The sequence below is a fragment of the Pongo pygmaeus genome, chromosome 2, assembly GCF_028885625.2.
Source record: "Pongo pygmaeus isolate AG05252 chromosome 2, NHGRI_mPonPyg2-v2.0_pri, whole genome shotgun sequence".
Taxonomy (NCBI): Eukaryota; Metazoa; Chordata; class Mammalia; order Primates; family Hominidae; genus Pongo; species Pongo pygmaeus.
The window spans coordinates 66,264,066-66,289,981 of NC_085930.1; the positions used below are offsets into that span (position 1 = coordinate 66,264,066).

General features: G+C 42.0%; 1 protein-coding gene across 4 annotated transcripts in view; it reads left to right on the forward strand.

Annotated features, from left to right (window-relative positions):
* Positions 1 to 25,916, forward strand: part of VGLL4 (vestigial like family member 4) — a 168,082-nt gene that overhangs the window by 96,418 nt on the left and 45,748 nt on the right. The gene's annotated exons all lie outside the window — the stretch shown is intronic.

The following is a 25,916-nucleotide window of genomic DNA, read 5'->3' on the forward strand; positions in this document are numbered from 1 at the left end:
TCACTGCAACCTCTGCCTCCTGGGTTCAAGCGATTCACCTCCCTCAGCCTCCTGGGTAGCTGGGATTACAGGCGCCTGCCACCACACCTAAGCTAATTTTTGTTTTTTTAGTATTAGAGACGGGGTTTCACTATGTTGGCCAGACTGGTCTCAAACTCCTGACCTTAGATGATTCAACCGCCTCGGCCTCCCAAAGTGCTGGGATTACAGGTGTGAGCCACTGCGCCTGGGCACATTGATGGTTTTCTAAACAGTGGCCAGTAATTTAAAAACCGAGAGAGAGAGAGAGAGAGAGAAACCGAGAGAGAGAGACTGTGTGTGTGTGTGTGTGTGTGTGTGTGTGTGTGTGTAAAACAAACACAGTGCTTACTCCTTGCCACGCTTCTACGTAAGTATGCCTATAAAGTGAAGAGCTAGTTTTTTCTCTGTCATTCTGAAGCCAGTTCCACAAGTGGAGTTTGCAGATGTCTTTTAATCAGTGGCAATTTTATTTGGAATAGGGTCAAGTCATTCTAGTATGACTGCCTTTAAGTGATAACACTCGTTTGCATGTTTGCCAAAAAATAATCCAGTTTCACTGCCCCCCACCCCCACCCCCAGCCACCCTATCTAAAGTATGAATTCCTTGAGGGCAAGACATCTACCATCTCTTGTGCATCCCCTCTACCATTAGCACTTCTCTGTATCGTGCACATGGTTTGAGATCCTAGAGCTCTTACTCCAGAGGGCTGAGACACTTTTGGTTATCATGCTAGGAAGACTGGCTTTGCCTTCCTAGTGCTTGTCTTCCTTTGTTCAGCTTTGCAAACCCATTTATATCACATGGAGTAACTGGCTGTTTGGGAAGTTTCAGCCAACTGTTCTTTACTTCATTTTATGGATGATGTGATACCCATTTGGTCTGTAAGTGGCTTTCTGTAGAATGAATGCCTCATTCTCATTGAAGAGGTGGGATAACCATAGCTCTTAGCCACCACAATGTGTTTAGAGCACTGTTCAGGGAATATTCATGGTACCTTCAAATATTACTGCCTTTAAAGGTAATGAAATCTCCAGCTCTGCCAGATCTTTTGTGTCATGAGAAAAAACCAAAACAACTTAGTTCCTGCCCATCCAGGGCTTATCTTTGAAGTAACAAGAGGAGAATGAAAGACTTGAAGAAAAGAGTGGCACTTGGATACATTTCCACCCACGCAGGTACTTGTTTTGTTTTGACTTTGTGTGGTCTTTGTGTGCTTGCAGTGTATTTTTTTGGAAAGGTTGTGTCTTTGAGTTCAAAAGAATTTCCTTTCCGTATTTGATTCAGGTTCCGTATTTGGTTACCACTGCAGTTGTGACAGTTGCTTGACTAATTTTTGCAATGCCCAGGGCTCATTGAGATTCTTGGAAATGTGAAAAGCCACCATATTTACTCTCTCCAGTGTTGGCTCTCTTTCTGCTATAGCTTTTAAAAGATGATAGTTTAAGTTAATATTTTTAACAGCTTTGCTGAGATATAATTCATATACCATGCCATTCATTCATTTAAAGTATACAATTTAATGGTATTTAATATATTCACAGAGTTGTACAGTTATCACTGTGATCAAAGTTTAGAACATTTTCATCACTCCCAGAAGAAACCTTGACCCGTTTCGCTCTCCATTCCCCTGTCCTCCTGGTCCCTGGCAGCCACAGATCTACTTTCTGTCTCTCTATATAGATCTGCTTATTCTGGGCATTTCATATAAATGGAATAATACAATATTTGGTCTTTTGTTACTTCATTCCTTTTTATTGTTGAGTAGTAGTAGTTCCTTGTATGGCTGTACCACATTTTATTTACCAAAAAAAATGTTTTTAAAGAAGCAGTACTAGCTCCTGGATAAAGGTTGGGTTGAGCAGTTACACAGACTACAATGCCTTCTTCACTAATCTTTAGCTATGAAAAAGGAAGAGAAAAACATGCCATTTTGTTTGCTGATTTGCACTTGAACCCCAGCAAAATGTCATGGTCCTAACCCTCTGGTGTAACCTGTCTGGAGCAATAGTATAGCTTATTTTTAGCATCTGAGTGACATTTTCTGTTTGGTAATCTGTCTAATTTCAGATGGAGCTATAGATATGGATATAGATAAAATTTGGCATTTTCAAACTTGTACTTTCAAAGACTTTAGAACCAAATGTCATTCAGCTGAAACCATAATGTATTATAAACTACGTCTTGTAGAGTTTTGTTGTCATAGAGTCAGATGAGATGCCAAATGCTAGCAATCCTATTTAGGAGGCCTACTATTAGAATTTAAAAGAAGTGGACTGCCAGAGATGAATTATGTGACACAAATGCTAACGTCTAGTTATTATGAGTGATCCATTCTGTCATGAGGTAGCACTTGAAAAACAATCTGGGACAAAAGAACAAGCCTCTGGCACTACTGAATTTTTGGAGAGAGAAACCTTTAGAAGTTAGCATGTGATTCTTTCTGGACATGTTCATTGCCTTAGTTCTTCTTTTGCAAATATTTTGTAAATATTCATGAAGTGAAATGAGATGTTTGAGAAGGCAGGATCTGCAGATCTGCTAAAGAGCATTGTCAGTTATGCTGGGCTGTTCCTACCCTATCCCTCTGTTTACCTGCGGCGGCCTCTCAGAGCGTGATCGTGGTGGCTTTGTGGTGGTTTTAAATGTAATCGTGAGAAGCTAGCTGAGAGAATGCTAGCAGTGTTCCTTCGGATCAAGTTGAGACTAGCTGGTACAGTTAAGCCTAAGTTTCTTTTTGTTTCTTTCCTTGCCCCTCTCATTTTTCTAGACTTTGAGAAATTTACAGTTTGGTAGTTAAGGACTATGTTTGCAAGCCTAATTCAAAGCTTTTGGGGAATGAGTTGTTTTGTTGTGCGAAAGACAAATAGGAAGTATATGATTGTATGCCTTATAGGAATAGAAGGCAGCGGATAGTATAGCTATTTTCCATATGGGGAAACTGAGGCATGGGATGGTCACTTAATGAAGTCCCTGATCTCTAAAGAGGCAAACATTAGGAAAAAAATTAGAGAATGACGTCATTGTTTGAAAATAGAGGTGAGCCTTCCTAAAGCTGGTCTTGAGCTGTTTCACGTGTTAGTGTTGGCAGGAGGTAACCACGACGGCCTAAATCTTGCTTTCTGAAACTCGTTCATCAGGCATTTCCTGAGTGGATGTGAGCACTAAGATACATCATCAGTTCTCTCATGTGCCACGTCACTGCTGACACGTCCTTAGAAATGTCTGATGTGATGTTGACTGATCTTGGTATTGATCAGTTGTGAAAGTGGAAGAGGCATGAGAAGAGACACCTCCTTGGGGTATGCTAAAATGACATATCTTGGGGGTCCCTGGACAACTTTTTATTAGGACTGGAGCCAGACCTAGGAATATGTATTTTAAATAAGTCTTTTAGGTGATTCTGACATAGGTCATCCAGGAACTCACTTTGGAAAGCATTGTACTAGACATGAAATAGGAGTGGCTGGATGAAAAACAATAAGGAAAATTTCCCCCTGTGCCGTGGCTGGTGCCTGTAATCCCAGCACTTTGGGAGACAGAGGTGGGAGGATTACTTGAGCCCAGGATTTCGAGACCAGCCTGGGCAACACGGTAAAACCCCATCTCTACAAAAAATACAAAAAATTAACCAAGCGTGGTGGAGGGCGCTTGTAGTCCCAGCTACTCGGGAGGCTGAGGTGGGAGGATCACTTGAGCCTGGGAGGTTGAGGCTGCAATGAATTATGATGGCACCACTGCACTCCAACCTAGGTGACAGAGATCCTGACTCAAAAAAAAAAAGAGAAAAATTTTCACAGATTGGTGAAATTAAACTGAGAACCACTTTTGCTTTACATATGAGCTCAGTAGAGCCTTTAAATCACGATCAGATTTAATTTACTATCTAATTTTCAGAAATACATTTGTCACATGCAGACAGTTACACCTAGACAGTTGTAGAAATTTTCAGCATTCCCAACTTACAGAAAACCCTGACAGAAAGAATACACAGCTGACCCTTGAACAATACCATCTGAACTTCGAGGGTCCACTTCAACTCAGGATTTTTTTTTCAACCAATTGCAGACAGAAAATATTGCAGGATGTGAAACTCATGTGTGTAGAGGCCCAGCTTCTCCTATAAGCGGGCTCTGCAGAGTGGACTTTGAGACTTGGGTATGTGTAGATTTTGGCATTGGTGGGATTCCTGGAACCAATCCCCTGAGTATATATACCAAAGGATGACTAATTTCTCTTTAGTATACAACACCTAATTTTCACTCTGCTGAAACTAAAATCCTTTGTTGCTTCTATTCCATGGGCTCTTCCTTCTGTTCCTTCCAGCCAGTCGACAGAGCCTTGATGCGATCCCAGTGGATGACCTGTTAACTTAGTGAGGGGCCTTGATTCTGTGTGGGTTCCTGTGGATGCTAGGATTTGGATATGTATGAGGTGACATCACTTTCTCCTCTGTCACCACCATTGGAATCCATAACTAAAAGGTGGATGGTGAGTAGCCATCCACCTTTGGCAAGAAAGGTTGCTACCTCAGCTATTTAAGATATTTGCTCAAATACCAAGTGTGTAAGTAAATGAGTAATTCCAAGCTGGAACAGCCCAAGGAAGCGTAAGAAAGGAAATACAAGAGCCTTTCCAGGCTTCAGTTCTCAGTCCAACAGATGGAAGCCTCTCAGTTACATGAGCTCACATCTGCCTTTCTGATTTGACAGAGCTTGTGCCATCAAAACTGGAATTGCTAATTCTATAATCCCTTGAAAGCATAATTGAAGTGAGACTGACAAAGAGCTACACCCTAAAGGTTAATGGCACAGACAGAATAAGGGGCCTAGAGAACTAATCATGAAATATAAATGTCAGTGGCTGCAAACCACTCATCCATTTAATTTGCTAGAAGTTAATATAGTCTTGTAGACCCCAAATTAAAATGTTTTAGTTTTGCTTTATTTCTTCATTACTCTAGTCCCCATTGACCTTGTGTCAAGACCGAAACAATTGAGGAGCATTCTAGCATGGGAGCAGTTTTAACAATCATTGTCAGCATGGCTTTAAAGAAAATAGGTTGGCCAGACACACATTAGGTTTCGCCATCTAGTAATAGTATGATTTTTTTTTTTTGTAAAAACCATTAAAATAAGGCATTGGGAAGACAGATTGAATTTCTGAAATGCCAGAATGTCAGTGGTAAATATCATTGTTACTTATTATCCAGGAGTTTGCTACCCAGCTGTAGGTGGTGGGTATTTAGCAATGGCTGGGGCTTCAGCATAGGCTGGCCTATCAAGAAACAGGATGGGAAGATAATGACATTTTGAAGAACATTTGTAATCAAATTCATAAGCTTTGTAAAAGATGTAAGATGAAGGTTAGGTTTTTGTAAAGGTTTCTTGTTGGTACCTCTGAAGGCTGTAGGTAACTATAATAATAGATTTGAAGGAAAAGACAACTCACAGAATGGGAAAATATTTTTATAAATCATGTGTCTGAGAAGGGACCTGTATTAAGAATATGTATAGAACTCTTACATCTCAACAATACAAAGGCAGATACTCCTATTTAAAAATGGGCAAAGGGTTTGAATAGACAATTCTCCAAAGAAGATAAATGGCCAACAATTGCAGAAAAATATGCTCATCATCATTAGGAAAATGAAAATCAAAACCACAGTGAGGTCCGCCTACTATGAATGGTTGAAATAAAAAAGACAATAACAAGTGTTGGTGAGGATGTGGAGAAATTGGAATGCCTCATACGTTGCTGGTGGGAATGTAAAATGGTGTAGCTGTTTTGGAAACAGTTTTGCAGCTGCTGGAAATGTTAAACATAGAGTTACCATTTGACCCAGCAATTCTACTCCTAGGTACATACTGGAGAATTGAAAACATCCCTGTAAAAATCTGTCCACAAATGTCCATAGAAGTATTATTTATAATAGCCAAAAAGTAGAAGCAATCCAAATACCTATCAGCTGATGAATGGATAAAATGAGGTCTCTCCATATGATGAAATATTATTTGGCAATATGAAGAAATATAGTACTGACATATGTTACAACATGGATGAACTTTTAAAACATTATGAGTGAAAGAACCAGACACAAAAGACACCAAATCATTGTATGGTTGAGTTTATATGAGATGTCTGGAATCAGCAAGTCTATAGAGACAGAAAGTAGGTTAGTGGTTGCTAGGCATTGGAGAGAGGAGAATATGGGGAGTGACTGCTAATGGGTATGGGTTTCTTTTGGGGGTGAAGAAATGTCCTAAAATTAGATCATGGTGATTGTTGCACAACCCCACAATTATAAACACATTGAGTCAGACACTTTAATGGGTGAATTATATGGCATGTGAATTATATGTCAATAAAGCTATTATAAAAGTTGGAGACTTAATGTGGAGAATATTGTTGCTCCATTCATTCCATTCTTTGCAAAGTTCTTTGTGTGTGCATTTGCTTACATTAAAATATTGTGCAAAGTATTAGCTCAATTATAAACCTTACTAATGGCACCTATCGGTCATTCAGAGAACACCTGATTGCCAGGCTTTGTGTCTGGTGGTAAGGGGCATTCACTGCTGCTCTCTGGACACCCCACCCAGGGCCCTTCTTGAGAAGCTGACAATCTGGAATTGTTGTTTTCTTTATAATCAGTGCTAGCTATCTTACAAGAAGCAAACTGACATCCTACATGTACATTCAGATGATCTTTACAGAGAATGATATGTGCACACAGGGTGGGACCGTCGGGTCCTGGGGGTGAGAGGGAAGGAGGGGATGGAATTCCAGGTGAAGGCGGTCAGCAAGGGCCCAGGAAAGAGACGGCCAAGGGGAGTTGTGAATTTGTTGCTGTCCAGCTTGAATGTTGTCATTGGCTCCCAAATAGTCCGCGAAATAAGTCTCAGCTCTTTATTTAGCGTGGCTCTGTAGAAAAGGTAGCTCTGGAATTTCCATAGAGAAGGAGAGTTTTGGTAGTGGCAGGTCTGATTGGAAGAGGTGCAAGCAAAGGTTTTACATATGATCAATGTTTACTTTAGGGGCCCTGGGGTGCTAACGCCTTTGGATGGCCAAGGCTCACCCTGCCCCCCGGCACCTCTTGCTGCTCTTTCACCCTTGCCCTCACCCTGCTGGCTCAGGGGTGCTGTGCTGTTGCCCCCTCAGGCTATGCTGACCTTGCAGGATTTTGTTCACTGGCCCACTCCTGCTGACCCTTCACCATCTGCTCTGTGAAACCTCTCCGAGTGGTATAGGAGTTGGAAACATAGTCCCTGGAGCCAGACCTTTGGGTGTAAATCCAGTCTCTCCTGTTTCTAGCTGTGACCTTGGGCAAGTTGCTGAGCCACTTTTGGTGACCATTTCCTCCTGAAGATGAAACTAATGATAGTGCCTACTTCACAGGTAAATAGGAGTATGAAATGAATTCACATATATAAAGCTTCTAGAGCATCTCTTCTCAGTACCCAACATCCTGATTACTAATTTGTGGCGGGGGGCGGGGGGGGGGGGTGGCACTCTCTCCTCTTCTCTTTCTCTGCTCTTTGCAGGTGCTGCCGTCACTAACTATAAACTATAGGGAGGAGAAACCCAGTCAATTCCCTGAAAAGTCTCCAGTGTGACCAGAAGTGTAGATAATATTGTTGCATGTGTTAAAGTCATTCTAGGGAGCCTTAGAAGATTAGATGCATGTTGGTTCCTACAGAGGAAAAAGAAAAGAAAGGAGATTCGAGTTAATGGCTTGAGGCCTCTTACAGTGTAACATCTTTGCTGCCTAGAGGGGCCTCTGTCTGCTGAGGTTCTGTGTATGGGTGGGAGGGCACTGTGCAGGGTTGAATGGGGTGGAATAAGGGGAATATTGTGTAATCATCAATCGGCCTGATTTTTCGGACCTTCCTTCCCCAGCCCTATGGTGGCTCTAGACCAGCTCTAACCCCAAAGTCTTAAGCAAGTTTGACTGCCCTTCCGCGTCAACACACCAAGTGTTCTGGGTTAGCCCACCAGGGAAGTGAGACTGCTGCATCTATGGTCTCTCAAAATTAAGCTTCATTGCATTACACACCCTAGGGCATAAGGAAAAACTTAACATGTAATTCTGCACTGCTTAGAGATGCCAACTTCTTCAACAGTTCTTGGACCTCATTACTTTATTTTATATTCTGCAAGTGTAGATGTGATGTATGTCACTTTATATTTTTGGGTTACCCACTCTTCTTTATATCCAGTAGGAAAGCATTTAAATGCATGTTTGTCGTTATGTTTCTATTTTTCATGATTGGTATAAAGATGAATGGCTCTAGGAATGTCATCTAGTCCATTAAGCCACCGCCTGCCTCTCTGATCCCTGAACGCTTGCTGTCAGCTCACCCGAGCTCAGCTGTACCTTTGAAGTGCAGGGCAAGCCTTTCATCTTCCATCATTTTCACTTAATGACAGCCCGGCCTTTGATCGGCTCAGTTTTCCTCTTTCTTTGGCTTCATAATAAGTCACTTGGAGCTAAGGAGAGATCTGAAGTAGGCCCAGAAACAGCCACAACTTTTCTGAGCACAATGGTTGATTGGCCTTTATATCTTAAGTAAATATACCAAAGGGAGTCAGCCCTTCCTGGCTTCTCATTGATAAAATTTGCTCACTGGGTAATGTAAACGTAAAAAGAGAGAGAGGTGGGAGGATAGAAAGAAACAGAAATAAAAAGTAAGCAACATCCCCATCCCCCAGTATTTTAGGTTGATTAATTTGGGGAAACCTCCTTCACCTTCACGCTCGAGTAGAAAACTTCTTGGCATCATGGGGATGATTTTGTTTAGGAAACACATTAAATTTTACATGCTAATGGAATATTTGTTTTCAGGTTAAATTCGATGACTTTTTTACTTTATTATTTAATAGTCTCTTTTCTTGGAGCTTGGTAAGGAAACAAAAAGTCCTTGATTGTGTATAATTTTTGCGTAAGGATCTTATGATTTCCCATTAACATTAGAATCTGCGGAATAAGTCTGCCATCGTGCCTTTAAAAAGCAGCTTACAGATTTACCTATTCTTTGGTTATGCTGAACACCATTATTAAGCCATTTTTCTTAAGAAATAAATACATTTTGGTATTTAATTACTTACCCTTGTATGAAATTAGCTGTTTGACTCTCCAGTAACTCTCCAATAAATATTTTAATACTTTCTCAAGCTAGTCATATACTTTTAGACTTCAGTTCTAATAGCCTCTTAGTTTTTTTATTGGATAATACAGACATCTTTTAATAATAGCTTACATAAACTATAATTATTGAGTAAAATTTATCTGTAAAAGCACTCCAGAATATACCATATGCTGTGAAAAACCCAACATATCTGTATATTAGCCTGACACCAATCTAATGAAGGATGATGATTTTTTAGAATTGGTTTATTTTAATATAGGTAGATTTCATTGGAGTCAGTTTTTAAAAATCAATATTCAGATTTTTCCCTCTATAAGTATGCATTATTATTTGATTTGTTTGATGTTCTTCACAACTCAGATTTTAGGAAATGTCTGTTGAATAAATGTTGATTAATCATGGATAAATGGAAGCTCTTAGCACAACCCCTGCCATCAAACAGTAGACATCTAAATTGTTTAAAGAAAATGAGTATACTGACAGTTTTCTCCAAAAATAAAAATGGAATCTTATTAGGACATAAAAACGTCACCTGACAGTGATTAAAATGTAAATATGAGAGGTTAATTAGACTTTGTTAGGTCAATCTGTGAAACTTAAAATATGGAGTTCTAAGCACTAACTCACTCTTTCTTTTCCCTGTTACATATTGATAAGCTAGGGAACAAGTGTAGCTTCCTGGCTTGTTCATCTCACAGTTTCTCAATTTATACGAAGGAAGGATCAACATTGAGAGAGTTATTAGGAAGAAGCTGAGGGTGGCCTGTTTTGGAAAGATCAGGTGAATGTATTAATACTAGCTGGAATACCAGCTCTCTGATCTTTCCTTAAAATGTGTCTTCAACCTGCCACTTCTTCATCCTCACTGATAGGAACATTGTTGAAGCTCACCTAACGCTTGCATCCCTGCCCTGTTCCCTGGCTCAGGTGTGTGCACCCATCTGGCATGGTGTGTTAGAGCACGCCTCACGGAAGCCTCCCTGTAGCTGTGTCAATGCTTACAGTGGCTCCCTGTCAGTGGCCTGCCTCGTCAGGTGTCAGCCGTTCACCTGTGTTCAGAGCCCTTTATTATCTGACCCACCTCTCTGTATCCAGCCTTAAGTCTAAGGAAACAAACCCGTTGTTCTAGTCCCATTGCTCTCGCACAAAGATGGCATCATTCCTGCTCTCTGCCTTGCCTCATACTCTTGTACCTGCCTGGAATGCTCATACTCATCATTTCCAAGTGTCCAAATCCTGCCTGTTTTTCAAATCCCACTCCTATTAGAGTTAGCATTATTGTCTTCCTCATATAAAATGTGTATGGCATCACTCTCTTTTTTTTAAAATAAAAAGTGCATCTCTTTTTATTTTTTATTTCAAATTAATATTTTAAAACTTTCCCCATTTTAATTCCTACTATGATAAATGTTAGTAGATTAACCTACATAACCAGAAGCTCTTTGGGGGTCCTCAGTATTTGACTGGTAACAGCTTTATTGAGATATAACTAATATACCATGCAATTCACCCATTTCAAGAGCATCTGATTTATTTTGGCATTTATAATGTTCCATCCTTACAGTTCTTTATCTCCATAACTTATCACTCCCACTAGAACTAAAATTTTTGAGGCAAAGACCAGATCTCAAACCATCTGTGTGTTTTCCTTAGTTCCTGGAGTAGTCCTACAAACATCCTAGCCACAACAATGCCTTTGAATGAACCACATCCTTTGTTTTTTTTCTGCCAGTCCTAAATTGTATACATTCTTTAGACAGGACTGGATTCAGCAATTAGCCTTTTAAATAACGGTTCCGTGTCCATGTGTCAGTTTTTGGAGTGATGTGGCAGGGACACAAGTCCCACTTCACTATCATTTTGGGATGAGGACTGTCTCAATAAGAGAGCATGGGTGGCAGCTTTTATGGCCATCAGAGAAATGCAAATCAAAACCACAATGAGATACCATCTCACACCAGTTAGAATGGCAATCATTAAAAAGTCAGGAAACAACAGGTGCTGGAGAGGATGTGGAGAAATAGGAACGGGTGGGACTGTAAACTAGTTCAACCATTGTGGAAGTCAGTGTGGCGATTCCTCAGGGATCTAGAACTAGAAATACCATTTGACCCAGCCATCCCATTACTGGGTATATACCCAAAGGACTATAAATCATGCTGCTATAAAGACACATGCACACGTGTGTTTATTGCGGCACTATTCACAATAGCAAAGACTTGGAACCAACCCAAATGTCCAACAATGATAGACTGGATTAAGACAATGTGGCACATATACACTATGGAATACTATGCAGCCATAAAAAATGATGAGTTCATGTTCTTTGTAGGGACATGGATGAAATTGGAAATCATCATTCTCAGTAAACTATCGCAAGGACAAAAAACCAAACACCGCATGTTCTCACTCATAGATGGGAATTGAACAATGAGAACACATGAACACAGGAAGGGGAACATCACACTCTGGGGACTGTTGTGGGGTCGGGGGAGCAGGGAGGGATAGCATTAGGAGATATACCTAATGCTAAATGGCGAGTTAATGGGTGCAGCACACCAGCATGGCACATGTATACGTATGTAACTAACCTGCACATTGTGCACATGTACCCTAAAACTTAAAGTATAATAAAAAAAAATCTATACCATAAAAAAATAAAAAAAAAAAAAAGGACATAGCAAAGGACAAGGACAGGGCTTACCCCTGGAGCCTGCTCTAGGAAAGGAAAGGAGGCCCTAGGGAATGAGCTGGGTCTAGGAAGTGGTCTGAAGGCTTCCTAGCCTTGTGAAAATGTTTGTAAATAGTACCACAGTTAGGCTATAGGATTAAGAGCCATAACGCAGGATGCTTGTAAATGTTTTCAGACACTGAAGACCAAGGAACACTTACTTGCTGAGGAAGAGCTTGAAGAAGGTGAGGCTTGCACTCTAGACCAGACCTGCAAGTGAGGGACTGTTCCAGGCAGGTGGGAGGCATCCCCTGCGTGTGCAGACCAGACCACAGGAGCAGTGGAGTCTGAGGGGTTGGGGAGGGAAGAGAAAGAGAGATGGGTAAGGCTAGAGAGATAGGGTGAGATGGGCTGATCAGGTTGAGGCAGTTTAGCCTTTACTCCAGCAATCCAATCAGTCAGGGACCCTGATCTCATGGGGGGAGGCAGGGTGGCCACGTTGGAAGACTTCCTTTCAGCTCCAGGGGTGAGGTGATGTGAGAAGGAAGAATGGAAAGGATGCAGTCTGGCCTAATAGCTTTTGTTTGCCTGAACCGTACAGGTCCCTTATTCAACAGATATTTGCTAAACACCTGCTTTATTCCAGGCAGAGTATAAGCTACTCCTGATTGTATTGTCTGTTTTTCTTTCAATGTCTTTTGTAGGAAAATGTGTCCCCAGTTGGACTTGTGCTGAATTGTAACTGGGGACCCTGTCTTTAATCCAGCTTAGCTCTGCACTCTTCAAACTGCAGATAAAAGGTGTGTAATAAATGAGTATGGGAAATAAAAATAATAGAAAAACAAAACCCAAACAAAAAAATGAGTATGTGATTGAGTGACAATGACAGGATTCACACCCCCAAACTATTACTACAAAAGGGAGGAGCTTGTTTCTAACAGAGCAAGGAGCAGTCTTTGTGTACCGCAGACTCTGCTTCCCCAGTGATGGGATGGGCTGGCACCAGGTCCTTCCGGTGTGGTGCAGTGTGGTGGGAGCGCAGAGTATCACCTGGGTAGTATTCTTGCCAAAAAGATTTAACTCAGATCTAATCATAAGGAAATGATTAGGCCACCAAAATTTGTAGGGACAGCTCATTGGTCTGCATTATTTAAAAACATCAATGTCACAAAAGAGAAAGGAATTCCTTTAGATGAAAGGAGATTAAAGAAACATGACAACTTCACTGAGCAGCATATGATCCTTAATTAATCAAGTCCTCCCCCAACCCTCCCTGCCACCAAAAAAGAGACAGTTCAGTTGGGGAAGTTGGAATGTGAACTGGATATTAATGACAATATGTCAACTTTAACTTTGTTGGGTGTGATAATGGTACTGTGGCTCTGAAGGAGAATGTCCCTGTTCTTAAGTATTTATGGGTGAAATAAGATGTCTCCCACTTATTAATACTTTCAAAAATCACAGCAAGAAAACGTGTATGCATGTAGCTAAAACAAACTGACAAAAATGCTTATGATAGGTGAATCAAGGTAAAGAGAATGGGATGTTCTTGTTCTCATTCAACTTTTTGGGTAGCTTTAACATTTTTTGAAATTAAAAGTTGGAAAAATTAAAATGATTTACTTGGGCACTTAGCTGTTTCAGCAGTAAGGTTGACTGAAGCTGACTTTAAGTTACTCGCTTTACCTGTCTTCAGGGTTGTCAGGCTCTTGAATGGTGTGCGTGCCCAAGTCCCTAATGCTGCTTCCACTGTGTCAGGACTGAGACATCTTTGAACTTCGTGTCCTATTTTAATGCTTGGAAAATTCACTCTGTGGCTTCTGAAACCAGCATATTTAGCAATAGTAAGGAATACAGTGAGTTAATGAATTTCTGTGGGAAACCTGAATGGCTGGCTGAGATATCTGACTTGGGAATGTGTCTCGTCCCAGCTACCTGCCCGCTGCAGTCCCAGCTACCTGCCCGCTGCAGCTCCGTGGGGGGCTTGGAACTGATAATGAGATTTTCACGATCAGAATCAGGGGGCCTATACACAGCCTTCCTTCAGCACTCTGTATGCCAGGGAGAAATTTGAACTGGTTTCCGGGACCACCATCTTACTCCTCAGGGTCTGGACTGGAACCTACTGCAGAGAGCAAGATCGCCTGTTTGGCAGTAGCACACAACGATGGTGTTGCTGAGAAATGAGTAGTTTGTGAGTTGGAGCCAGCAGCACGTCACATAGGATGCTGCCAGGCAGCTCAGCCCAGGTAGATGGCACCAAAAGGGGTGCTCTTGGGGCTGAGGCCGACAAGAGGCACTCACGTCGGGTTTTGAAAGTGCAGATGAGTATGCATTGGCAGAGAGGGCTTCTGAACACATTCTAGGGAGGGAGAAAGGTGCATGGAAGAAAGCCTGTAAGTTTAGAGTGTGTGTGGGGAGGAGGCGGCCCTGTGCCGAGTATCGCTCTGAGCCTGTGTGTGGGTTCACACTACCATTTTCACACATGTGGAAACAGTCATAGCAAGTCAGGCAGCTGCTCCGAGATCACGTAGCCGGCTCCTGGTGGAGCAGATTCGGAGCACCGACTGACCCAGGCTCTTGGGCACTGTGTCTCCTGACCCCTTCCATCGGCTGGTGCTGACTGTATTTGAGGCAGGGGCCTCTCATGAGTAGCGAGAAGGACAGTTAGAGGTTTCCTTTGTTCAGCCATCTTATCCTTCAAATGGGAATTGCACCAACATATGGAATCCAACAAACTGTAATAAATAAATTGCCTGTTCTGGGCTGGGACCTTTATATGAATTCTCATTGATTTGCATAGAAATCCCTCATGGTAGTTGGATAGAGGCTCAAGAGAGATGAAGAAATTGCTAAGATCATACATTTTTCTGACTCCACAGCCCACTTTCTACTATGTTTCTCTGTCACTGGCAGAGTGGTCAGGGAGACAGAAATGAATGAGCTGCTCCGTGCCTCCCAGAACAGTACCCGGGACCACGTGCGAGGTATTACAGAGAAGAGCAGCACGTGGTGAATTCTTCCATTAGGCAGCCTGTGGGCAGGGCCATTCTAGAGGCTTGGAGTGTTAATGGGAGATCAGAAGAGGGAAAGTTTAGTTTTCCGTTCTCTCTCTGCACTTCCAAGACTGTGTCTCTTTTTTCCTCCTCTAGTGATCAGTGACTGATTCTAGGACTCAACCATCTCAGGGCCTGTGGCAAAGTCGTACCCTCTGGAATTCCCTCCAATTAAGGAATGTTTTGAAAATGCGGATAGTAGCATATGACCTTCGGTGCTTAACTTGTCACATGGTACAGGGCTTGCAGACAGAAGTTTTTTGAGTATTTTTACCAAAACACTTACATTTCGAAGAGGTCATACCATTACCAGCTTAATCCCTCTGTTACGTGGCAACCAGGGTCCCTCCGGACGCTTGGCTCAACTGCTGAAGAGGTTTGAACAAGCCTCTTTTTTTTTTTTTGCTTACCCTCATCCAGCTATTCCTTCTAAACATTTATAAGCTCTACCAGGGAGGAAATTGAGCCCCTAGCAAAGTGCCTGATTGCAATACCATCTGCTAACAATTTACTTTCATAACTCTCCTCCTTCTCATTAACAGTAAAATGTTACAAAAGTAGATTTGCAAGTAAATATAGTGCAGAATTTCTGCCAGGCTTTAAGAGCTTTTTCCATTAAGGAGGACCGTGCACTTGGTGTTAAAGGTTCTCAGCTGGCTTTGTCTCCTTGGGGTTCACCGGTGATGTATCGGGGCCTTGTCAGTGCGTGTGACCCTTTGGCCCACTGTTCTAATACTCAGGCGGATGCCAGTCCTTAGCCTGCAGGAGCACAGCCACAGCGGAGCTCGCACTCTAAGCGGGGACTGCACTTTCCTAGTTTACTCAGAGGCCTCTGAGGCTGCCTGAGAGCCGGAGTCTAGGGAATGGAGGACCGAGAATAGAAGGTAGGTGTCGTTACTAAATCTGCATCAGGAAACCAGGGAAGTGGATGAGTGTTCAATCTTTTTTGTTTGTTTTGTGTTTGATCTTTTTGAATCTTATGATTTACTTACATAAGATTTACAAAGCTAAAACCCAACCTCAAACCTAGATCTGCTGATCTTCAGGCTGTTTGTGCTGTTACACACCTGAGTTTTCTTCAAGCCAAAATGATATGTATGGTAAGACATTAGTTTGACCCCACTTACTCAGTGTTAATTCCACGGAGGTTGCGGTATTACATAGTCTATCAAGATACAGTTCAGTTGTAAACTAAATCCAACAGGGTAGATGAGACAGCAGGGACTTTTATTAGCTCTGAAGACAATAAAATCATTTTAAGCAGTATAGAACTTCCTAATTAAATGAATAACAATATGTGGATGTGATAACAAGTTTTAATTTAAAGTATTTTTAGTGCTTTTTGGTATTCAGAGTAACTTCAGTTCACTAAAAAACACTTTAGTGTATATTCACAATGGATGTTGAGAATTATAGACATAATTTCTTTGGCATTCTTTTATCTTTTCCCCTTAAGCCCCTGTTAAAATTATAGCTATTAATACTTAAAACCAGAGGCGCCAGCAGACCCCATCCCTCCTGCACCAGCATCATCAGTACAACATGTCTGGGAGCAGGTCCCACCTCAGACCCACTGCCTCCCCATCCAAAGGAGGCCCCAGCCTGGTTTGTGAAGACAAACCTAGTCCTCCTCTCTTACAGGCAAGCAGAAGAATTCCTGGGAGGTCGAGGTTCCTCTGGCTAGTGCAGGGCAGATGATCACCAAGTCAGAGGGGCAGGCCGCAGCTGTACACTTCCCCAGTGCCCAGCCAGGAAACCCATTCTCCTCCCTTGCCAGCCCATGTGTTTGTTTCCTCCTGTGCTCAGGTGGTTCTGGTCTGGAAGCAGCATCTGTATGTTCAGTTGCTTTCATCTCAGTCCCACTATGTTAGGTCAGACAGATGGGACAGTTGCAGCTGTTCATCTTTGGTGTCAGAACCAGGTTTCAGTCCTGCCCTCTGTTCTTTCCTCTCTGGATTAGTTTCCTGGGGCTGCCAGAATAAAATTCTGCAGACTGGGTGGTTTAAACAACAGAAATGTATTAACTCATTGGTTCTGGAGGCTGGAAGTCTGAGATCAAAGAGTCAGTGGGCTTATTTCTCCTGCGGGCTCTCTCCTTGGCTTGCAGATGGCCGCCTTGCCTTCTCCCGTGTCCTCGCATGGTGGCCTTGTTGTAATGTGTCTTTGTCCTAATCTCTTGTTATAGAGACGACAGTCAGATTGGATTAATGATCTCATTTCACCTTAATTACCTCTTTAAAGTCTCTGTCTTCAAATACAGCCATGTTCTCTGCGGTACTGGGGTTCGGGACTTTAATGTGTTAATTCCAGGGGTGGGCATGGTTCAGCCAATAAGCTCCCCTTCCTCTCGCCCCCTCCCCCTCTCTTCTCCGCCTTCTTCCCTCCTCAACTGTCTTCCTCCCATTTATTTTCCTCAACCAGTGAAGCATCTTGCACACCTAGAAAGATGATGGAAGTTGGGGAGTCTAAATCCCAGGTTTCTACTTCCAGTGCTTCCATTAATCAGCTTTGCGACCTTGAGAAATTCACTTAATTCTTGAAACACTAGTTTCCTCGGCTGCAAGGCGGGAGCTCTTCTTCCCCACCTCCCTCACAGGGCTGCGTTAAGAAAAGTCAGAACAATAGATCATGTTGTAATATGCTTGTAAAATAAAATACACTCATAGAAGATACAGGAAGGCTTCTACAAAGTATAGTGTGTATGAAATGATTTAGATTCCTTGAAATTCTAGTGAAGATGGCATATGCTTCACTTCTGCCAGTTTTATTGTGCTGTTGTTATCCTTAACTATATTATTAGCAGTCCAAGATAGAGGCTGTACTCTCTCAACACAATCTCATCTTTGCTGTTAAAAAAAAAAAGAGTAGAGCTGCTCACACCAAGCCCAGTCCAGGGTGTGGCCCCTGCACAGCCCTTCCCAGTCCAGCCGGCTCCCCCGAGGCGAGGTCGGGCTCTGCACGATTAGAGCTGAGCCTGGGGCCGCCCAGAGCATTATAGTATGAGAGGTGCTTTGTGTTGCCACCCAAGGGCTGGGGGAATTGCAGGCGATCCTTGCGCTTGGGCAGACAGCACGTCACGGCTTTTATCTGCCGGCTCGCATTGCAATGGGCGTCCTATAAAAAAAGAAAAAAGTGAGCCAGAATGGGGCTAGCCACAAGTTGAACAATTTGAAGGAGATTGACTTCACGGTGTCTTGTCCCCAGCTGCTCGACCGTGAGACAAAGAAGTATTATTTGAAAGAAAGTGAGTAAGCCCTGGCTGCCGGGGGCTTCTGCCCTGCACAGTGATGAGAGGGTGAGATGTGAGAGGGGCGTGGAATGTGGGAGCAGGGTCCTCTTACCAGGGTGCCCTCTTGCCAGGACATGATGTCAGTCGGTTGCCATGGGCTGTGGTCAGCCTGAAGGAGACACATCAGTGCAGCACGGCTGGCTTGGCCGACTGAGCTATGGTTTTGCTTCTTTGATTTAGGTTCAAACATGATAAAGGGGCTGGGAGGGGGGCTGAACATAAAGCCTTAGACACAGCGGAGATTTAAGTTGTGGACTTAAACTCTCTGTTCGGCACGGCATAGAGATCTTTGTCAAAAATCTGTCCTTAAAAGTTATAGCAAGATACATTTGACTATAGTTTACCCTCTCCTTCTCCATAAAGACATTCTCATTTCACCCTGTGCTGTTGGTCTAATCTCCAGAAAATGCCTATAAATACCATTATTTTGATTAATTGCTTGGAGCCATGCCATCACCTCCTATGCAGCCTACACCCCAATCTGGCGATGGGCCCACACAGTTGGTGAGGGGCCATGTGGCCGAGACCCGGGTTCCCATGCTAACGCTGCCTTATCCCTGAGAGAGTCCATTAATCCCCCTGAAACCCAATCACTCGCCCCATCTCTGTGTTGAAGGTCATGGCCTTGATTGTTCTGTTCTATGAAAATCGAATCTGCATTTGGTGAACCAGATTCTATTTGTCCAGGTTTCAGCTGGCTACCACTTTCTTGTAGTATTCGAATAAATGAATGTTGCTGGAACTTTGAGAACTAGAGGAGTCCTTATTTTTTAATGAAATCTCCCTTAATCATGAGATGCTAATAATTAGCCAATCTCAAAAAATTTTGTTAGTTGATTACTTTGTTGAATCTGCTTTTTCTACCACTATGTAAAGTGTGTTCTGTAAAAGTTTGGAAAGTATTTCTTGATTAGCAGTAAAAGGAAACTTAACTTTAGAAGATATATCTATTATGTAAGATGTAGTCCATTAGAGCCAAAAGTAGGCTGTCAAGATGATCTAATCAAACCACTTAATTTTATGAGTAAAGAAACAGAGGTTAGGCCAGGCTCGGTGGCTCAGGCCTGTAATCTCAGCACTTTGGGAGGCCAAGGTGGGTAGATAACTTGAGATCAGGAGTTCTAGACTACCCTGGCCAACATGGTAAAATGCCATCTCTACTAAAAAATTTTAAAAAAATTAGCCAGGCATGGTGGCGAGTGCCTGTAGTCCCACCTACACTCAGGAGGCTGACGCAGGAGAATCACTTGAACCCAGGAGGCAGAAGTTGCAGTGAGCCAAGATCTCGCCACTGCACTCCAGTCTGGGTGACAGAGTGAGACTCTTGTCTCCATAAAAAAAAAAAAGAAATGGAGGTTGAAGAGACCAGTGCTGTTTTGAAGCCTCTGGAGTTAGGTTCTGTGTGAATCATTATGTTATGTACCACTGAAAAAGAAGCAATCTTGGCTGTTAATATATGCCAATTATTTGTAAGATAAACTTCAGTCTTAGCAATATTAAAATGTAGGAAATAGTCGTAGAATCTTTGAGATACGGTAATAACAGGATTATACAATGGGGTTACATTGGCCACAGTTCCTCCCTGTCCTCCTCCCCTCTTTCCATTTTGACTTTGAAAGCAGAATTTTCTTGTGATATTTTATCAAAATCATATTATATAGCACAGCATAAAGCAAGGTGATTCTCTTTTTCATTTCTCACTGTTAAACTTCTCTGCCATTGAAATAAGCATGCTGATTCTTGTGAAATCTTAGGCCAAAATCTTTGCTTATCTTCTTTGGGGAAATTTGAAGGAATATTGTTGATCCATATATTAGAATTGCCACCATGCCAAAAAACCACAGGAGTTAATTTTGTATATATTAGGCATTTTTCTTCATTTTATCTAGGCATTTTTCTAATGTGTGCCTAGGTAAAATTATCTTCATGTAAAAGGCCAAATGCATTTAAAAAATAAAACTTCTTTAGTTGTCATTGGGAATTTGAAAGAAGTAAAACTGACAGTTGTAGTTAAGCCAACTTGTAAAGCTTAAAATACGGGGTTACTCAGCTCAAATCTTCCTTCTGTTTATTCTTGAAAAAGAAAGATAATCTTTTCTCCCTTTTCAATTGCCAGACCATTGTGAAATTTAGAATACATGTTAGGACAAGAGGAAAAAGCCTCTTGCACTCCCAAGATAAGTTCCTTTTGGTGTATGTACTTTTGCCTCCTACCCTTGTGGTCAGGGTCTGTATACATTTCATCATTTATTTTTGTGACAGTACTTTGCACAGCCTTCAGCGTGTCACAGGCACTCGACACACTGATTAAAAGCTGAGCTGCAGCTTTATAGGATCTGATGAATCCAAGAGCCTAAGTCACCTCAAGTGGTTCACTGATTTGACTTTTGACTTTTTTTTAGCTTAATAAATAATGTTTTAAAAATTATCTGACTTTAATATTGCAGGGAGATGTAACTATAATAACAAAAGGTTTGTTTTTATTTCTGGGGAAATTCATGAATGCCTGTTCTTAATTGTTTAATAGTTTAGTGTGAAAAGCCTGAGAGAAAAAAGAATCTAATGATATTGGAGCCTTATACTGCTTATAAATATATTCTTATTTTGGAGGAGGAAGAGGTAACATTACTACTGAGACATAATTCACATACTATACAATTCACCCATTTAAAGTCTACAATACACTTCAGTGGTTTTTAGCACATTTAGAGTTATGCAACTTCTATCACAATCAATTTTAGAAGGTTTTTGTCATTCCCCAAAGAAACCTGCCACCCGTGAACTGTCACCTCCCCTTCCCCCTTCTCCCAGCCCCCAGCACTGACTCACCTGCTTTCTGCCTGTGAGCCTCCCTCTTCTGACATTTCATAGAAATGGAATCAGACAGTAGGTGGCCTTTTGTGTCTGCTTTCCTTCACTCAGCATACTGTTTTCTAGGTTCATCTGTGCCATGGCATGAATCTCAGTATCTTATTCCTTTTTATAGCTGCATAATATTTCATCATGGATATTTCATTTTTTACATCTATTAGTTGATGGACATTTTGGTTGTTTCCACTATTTAGCTATTTTAATAATGCTGCTATGAACATGCATGTACAAGCTTTTGTGTGGACATGTTTTCATTTCTCTTGGTTATGTACCCACGACTAGAATTGCTAGGTTATGTGGTAACTCTGTGTTTCATCAGTTGAGGAGCTGTCAGACTGTTTTCCACCGTGACCATGCTGTGTCCAGAGTTGGTTCCTTCCGGTGGGTTCTTGGTCTCGCTGACTTCAAGAATGAAGCTGGGGACCTTCGCAGTGAGTGTTACAGCTCTTAAAGGTGGCACGGACCCAAAGAGTGAGCAACAGCAAGATTTATTGTGAAGAGCAAAGGAACAAAACTTCCACAGCGTGGAAGGGGACCCGAGTGGGTTGCCACTGCTGGCTGGGGTGGCCATCTTTTATTCCCTTATTTGTCCCTGCCCATGTCCTGCTCATTGGTCCATTTTACAGAGTGCTGATTGGTCCATTTTACAAACCTTTAGCTAGCCACAGAGAGCTGATTGATGCGTTTTTACAGAGCGTCGACTGGCGCATTTTACAAACTTCTAGCTAGCCACAGAGCACTGATTGGGTGCGTTTTATAATCCTAGCTACAGAGTGCTGATGGTGCATTTTACAATCCTCTTGTAAGACAGAAAAGTTCTGCAAGTCCCCACCCAACCCACAAGTCCAGCTGGCTTCACCTCTCAATGCCACTTTACAATTCTACCAGCAGCATACACGTGTTCCAACTTCTCCACATCCTTGCTAACGCTTTTGTATTGCCTTTTGATCATAGCCATCCTAACGGGTGTTAGTGGTATCTCTTTGTGGTATTGATTCGCATTACCTTGATGGCTGACGATGTTGGACATCTGATAGGGTTTGGCAGTGTCCCCACCCAATCTCATCTTGAATTGTAGCTCCCATAATTCCCACGTGTTGTGGGAGGGACCCGGTGGGAGATAACTGAATCATGGGGGTGGTTTCCCCCGTACTGTTCCTGTGGTAGTAAGTCTCACAAGATCTGATGGTTTTATAAGGGAACGCCCCTTTCTCTCATTCTGATTCTCTCGTCTGTCACCATGTAAGACATGCCTTTCGGCTTCCTCCATGATTGTGAGGCCTCCCCAGGCGTGTGGAACTGTGAATCCATTAAGCCTCTTTTTCTTTATAAATTACCCAGTCTTGGGTATGTCTTTATCAGCAACGTGAGAACAGACTAATATAACATCTTTCCATGTGCTTATTGGCTATTTTCATATCTTCTCTTGGGAAATGCCTATTTAGATCCTTTTCTGTTTTTTGTTATCTTTTAAATTGTTGTAAGAGTTCTTCATATATTTTTAAATAGATCTTTTAACACTCCTTATTCTATAGCATCTTTGATCTTTAACATATCCTAAAGCTCTGTAAACTGCCCGCCCTGTCACCTTGCCTCATTGATTCAGTAGGTCAGTTGTGCTCTGCACTCTGAGGTTTATTAAATGAATTAAATGCCACCTGCTTCCAGGAGCACAAAATAAAGTAGGGAGGGAAGCACCAGAGTGATGTTTCTATAGATGTTCAGAGGAGGAGGAGATGACCTTCAGCTGGAGGAATCAAGGAGGACAGCCTGATGGAGGAGGCATTTTAAGTGGTTTTGCAGGATGTGTGAACCTAAATGAGAAGATTGGGGGAAGAACAAGTTCTCTGTGGAATGGTGATGAGTCTGGTTTAACTTTTTGGGCTGAAATTTTCAGGGCTCATAAAGAGGAGTACTAGGAATAAAAATGAGAAAGGCAGTTGGGGTTTCGAATGCAGAAGAAATCTGCAGTCACTGGATATCTGGGGTGAGGATGGGCCAACATGGTGAGAATGGCGCTTTGGAAGATGGAATTCACAGAGCTGTGTAGGATTAGGGGTGGGCGGGGGCGCGGGGGGGATTGAAAGCAGCCGTGCTGGCTTTCCATCTCAGAGACTGAGATGCATTAGAAGACAGAAAGGCCTGTAGTTAAACTCCTGTAAAAGTTGTTCAATCTCACGGTTTCCAAATTTATTTGACCCCAGGGTCACCCTTGTTTTTTTCAATGAATAACATCTGAGGTACATACCTTGAGTTTGGCTGTCTTAGTTCACCATTACACAAGTAACAATTTCTTAGTAAATGTTGGTTAGTTGGTTGGTCACTTGTTGATCATAGAATTACATCAGTAATTCTAAGAGCTGGAAAGAACATGACACATTAGCTAGTCCAACCCCTTGTTGTATGGAGGGAGGTCCAGAGAGGGGAAGCACGTGCCCACATTCACCCCATCCTAAATAAAGGAAGAGTCAAGATTGCAATGCAAGTGTCTTGTCTCCCAGACCAAATGTTTGCTTCAGTTTTACTAAAATAATTTTAACCCCACCACACATACAACAGTTACCAACCACTCTTGTCTAAAATACAAGTGTTGGGTTAGGGCCATCTAGCGAGGGGCCCCAAAGATGCATAAAGGCACATAACTGAACGGACCTGTCCCTGACCTTATGTGCGGATTCTTTTCCTTTGCTCTAAGCCTTGTGTGAGGCTGCACAGTCTTACGATGAGGCGTTGTCTGATTGCAGAGGCCATGGGTTCTTGCCTCCAGCTAACCTGTTAACTGGAGGATCCTGGGTAAGTCACGCTATGTTTTGGGGCACAGCTTCATCATCCATCAAATGAGGCAAGCCATGCTTCCTGGGCTCCTTCCAGTGCTGGCAAACTGAGATGCTGAAGTACTACAGCACGCATTTACCACCGTCTCCAGGGGACCTGGTGGAGGCTTCTGTCACAGTCCCTGGTGAAGGACACCTGGAGTGCCTTCATGGGGCCTGTAGCCCCAGCCCCAGTCCCACCCCCACCCGTGGGTTGGAAATCTCCAGTGTTTTTTGAGGATTCTTGTGGAATTTTTTTCTATGTTAGACATCAGTGATTCAGTCTTAAAGATAAGCACTGCATCCGTTGGATGAACTTAAAAATGCAAACAAGCACGAGAATTTTTACTAGGATGGAAACTGGGGAGGGGAGTGGGAATGTTGTTCTTAACCCAAGGGTTTTGCTTTCCGCGTCACAGTGTATGCTGGTGGAATGAGTGATGGCTCCTTTTTTGGAGTGATTTCAGTCTGTTGCTGTAGTGGTTGTTTTCCGTAGCAACTCTTGTTGCTACACAGCTGGCATCTGATGAAATGATGACCACAGTTCGGGGGTCCAAGCCCGAGGATTCCTCATCCCCTCGCATCCTGCCAGGGGTGTTGAGAAACCCTGGGTGGAGAGGAGGGTCAGCTGGTGCCATTTTGATGAGGTTTGATTTGCAGTTGCTGCGTTCCTGGGGGTATCATCAGGGCTTCCCAGAAAGTTAGCTGGGCTTGGGCTTCTGAAGCTTTCCCTTGGAAACACCCTCTTCTCTCTTTGTGGAGGAGGAAGTATCACAAAGAAGAGAGATAATTAGAAAGGATATTTTTCTAATTTATGAAGGTATAAAGATGAGCACTGCTTTTTTTGTTTTTTTGAAATGAAAAATTGCTAAATAGGGAGTATAGGCCAACCAAGATCATACTGAATTTCTGAGTTTCTGAGTGTGGCAGGCCAGCGTGAGGCCTGTGTTTTAGGTATCTCATTTAAAATGGAAAGTTCCAGTTTGCCTTGGGGCCAGAATCCTTAAAAGAAATCCTGGCTGGAGGAGTATTATGGGTCACTGTATATTTGCTAGTTTATATCTTGCTGAGTAAATTGGCCAAGTTTTTATTTTTCCTGGTAAATATTCAGAGGGTTTTTCCTCACTCCTTTCTCCAACAAAATCATATTTGTCATATGTGTATGAAGTAAATGACTGTTAACACTGTCCACACATCTGTGATGATATGAAAATTAGTGGTGGCAAACAAAGATTCCTTTTCTTAGGTACCACAAGGCCTCAGATGAAGTTGACTTTATCCTCGTATTACTCTCAAATTGTGACCAAATGGAAACAAAATTGGTCAGGTCCGAGAGACCAAAATGTACAGCACAACAAAAGGGTTATTATTTGTGAAAAATTTAGGTGCTCCCCCCATGTGACTTAGAAAGTTTGAAGTTTTCTCTTAATCATTCGTCTTTATAAAGTTTAGAAGGTACACAACCTTTATTACTATGAAAGGCTATGCTTATTTTAATTCACAGCGAGGCACAAAGTGATTGCCTAGTATAAAACCTTTTAAAATAGTAATGAAAAACACCAAGATGTCAAATCAAATGGACATTAGGACCCTAATTTGATTGCCTAACTTCGAAACATGTTTCAGAACTGCACCTACCTACATATTATGCTTGTCATAAGTTATATGCTGAAGCTTTGTGCTGATAATATTTTAATGTGCGATTTTTAGTGTACTATGAGAATTAAACATTTATTTCCCATTAATTATTTTTAATTATTAATAATTAAACATTTATTTCCCATTAAACGATGTATTTATATTTCTGTTAACTTTAGGGACAAATGTGTGAACTATTAGCCCATAAACTTTCCTCATTCTTTTAAAAGAAATTAAATACCAAGACTATATTAAAAAAAAAAACAGAACAAGCAGGAAAAGTGAGTTGGGCATAGTGGTTTCATGAATGCAGTGAGGTCATTCTCCTATCCATATCGAGTGGAATACCCACACGTGAAAAGACCTTTGGTGTTTTAAATTAACTTTTGAAATTGTTTATAGCAAATGCT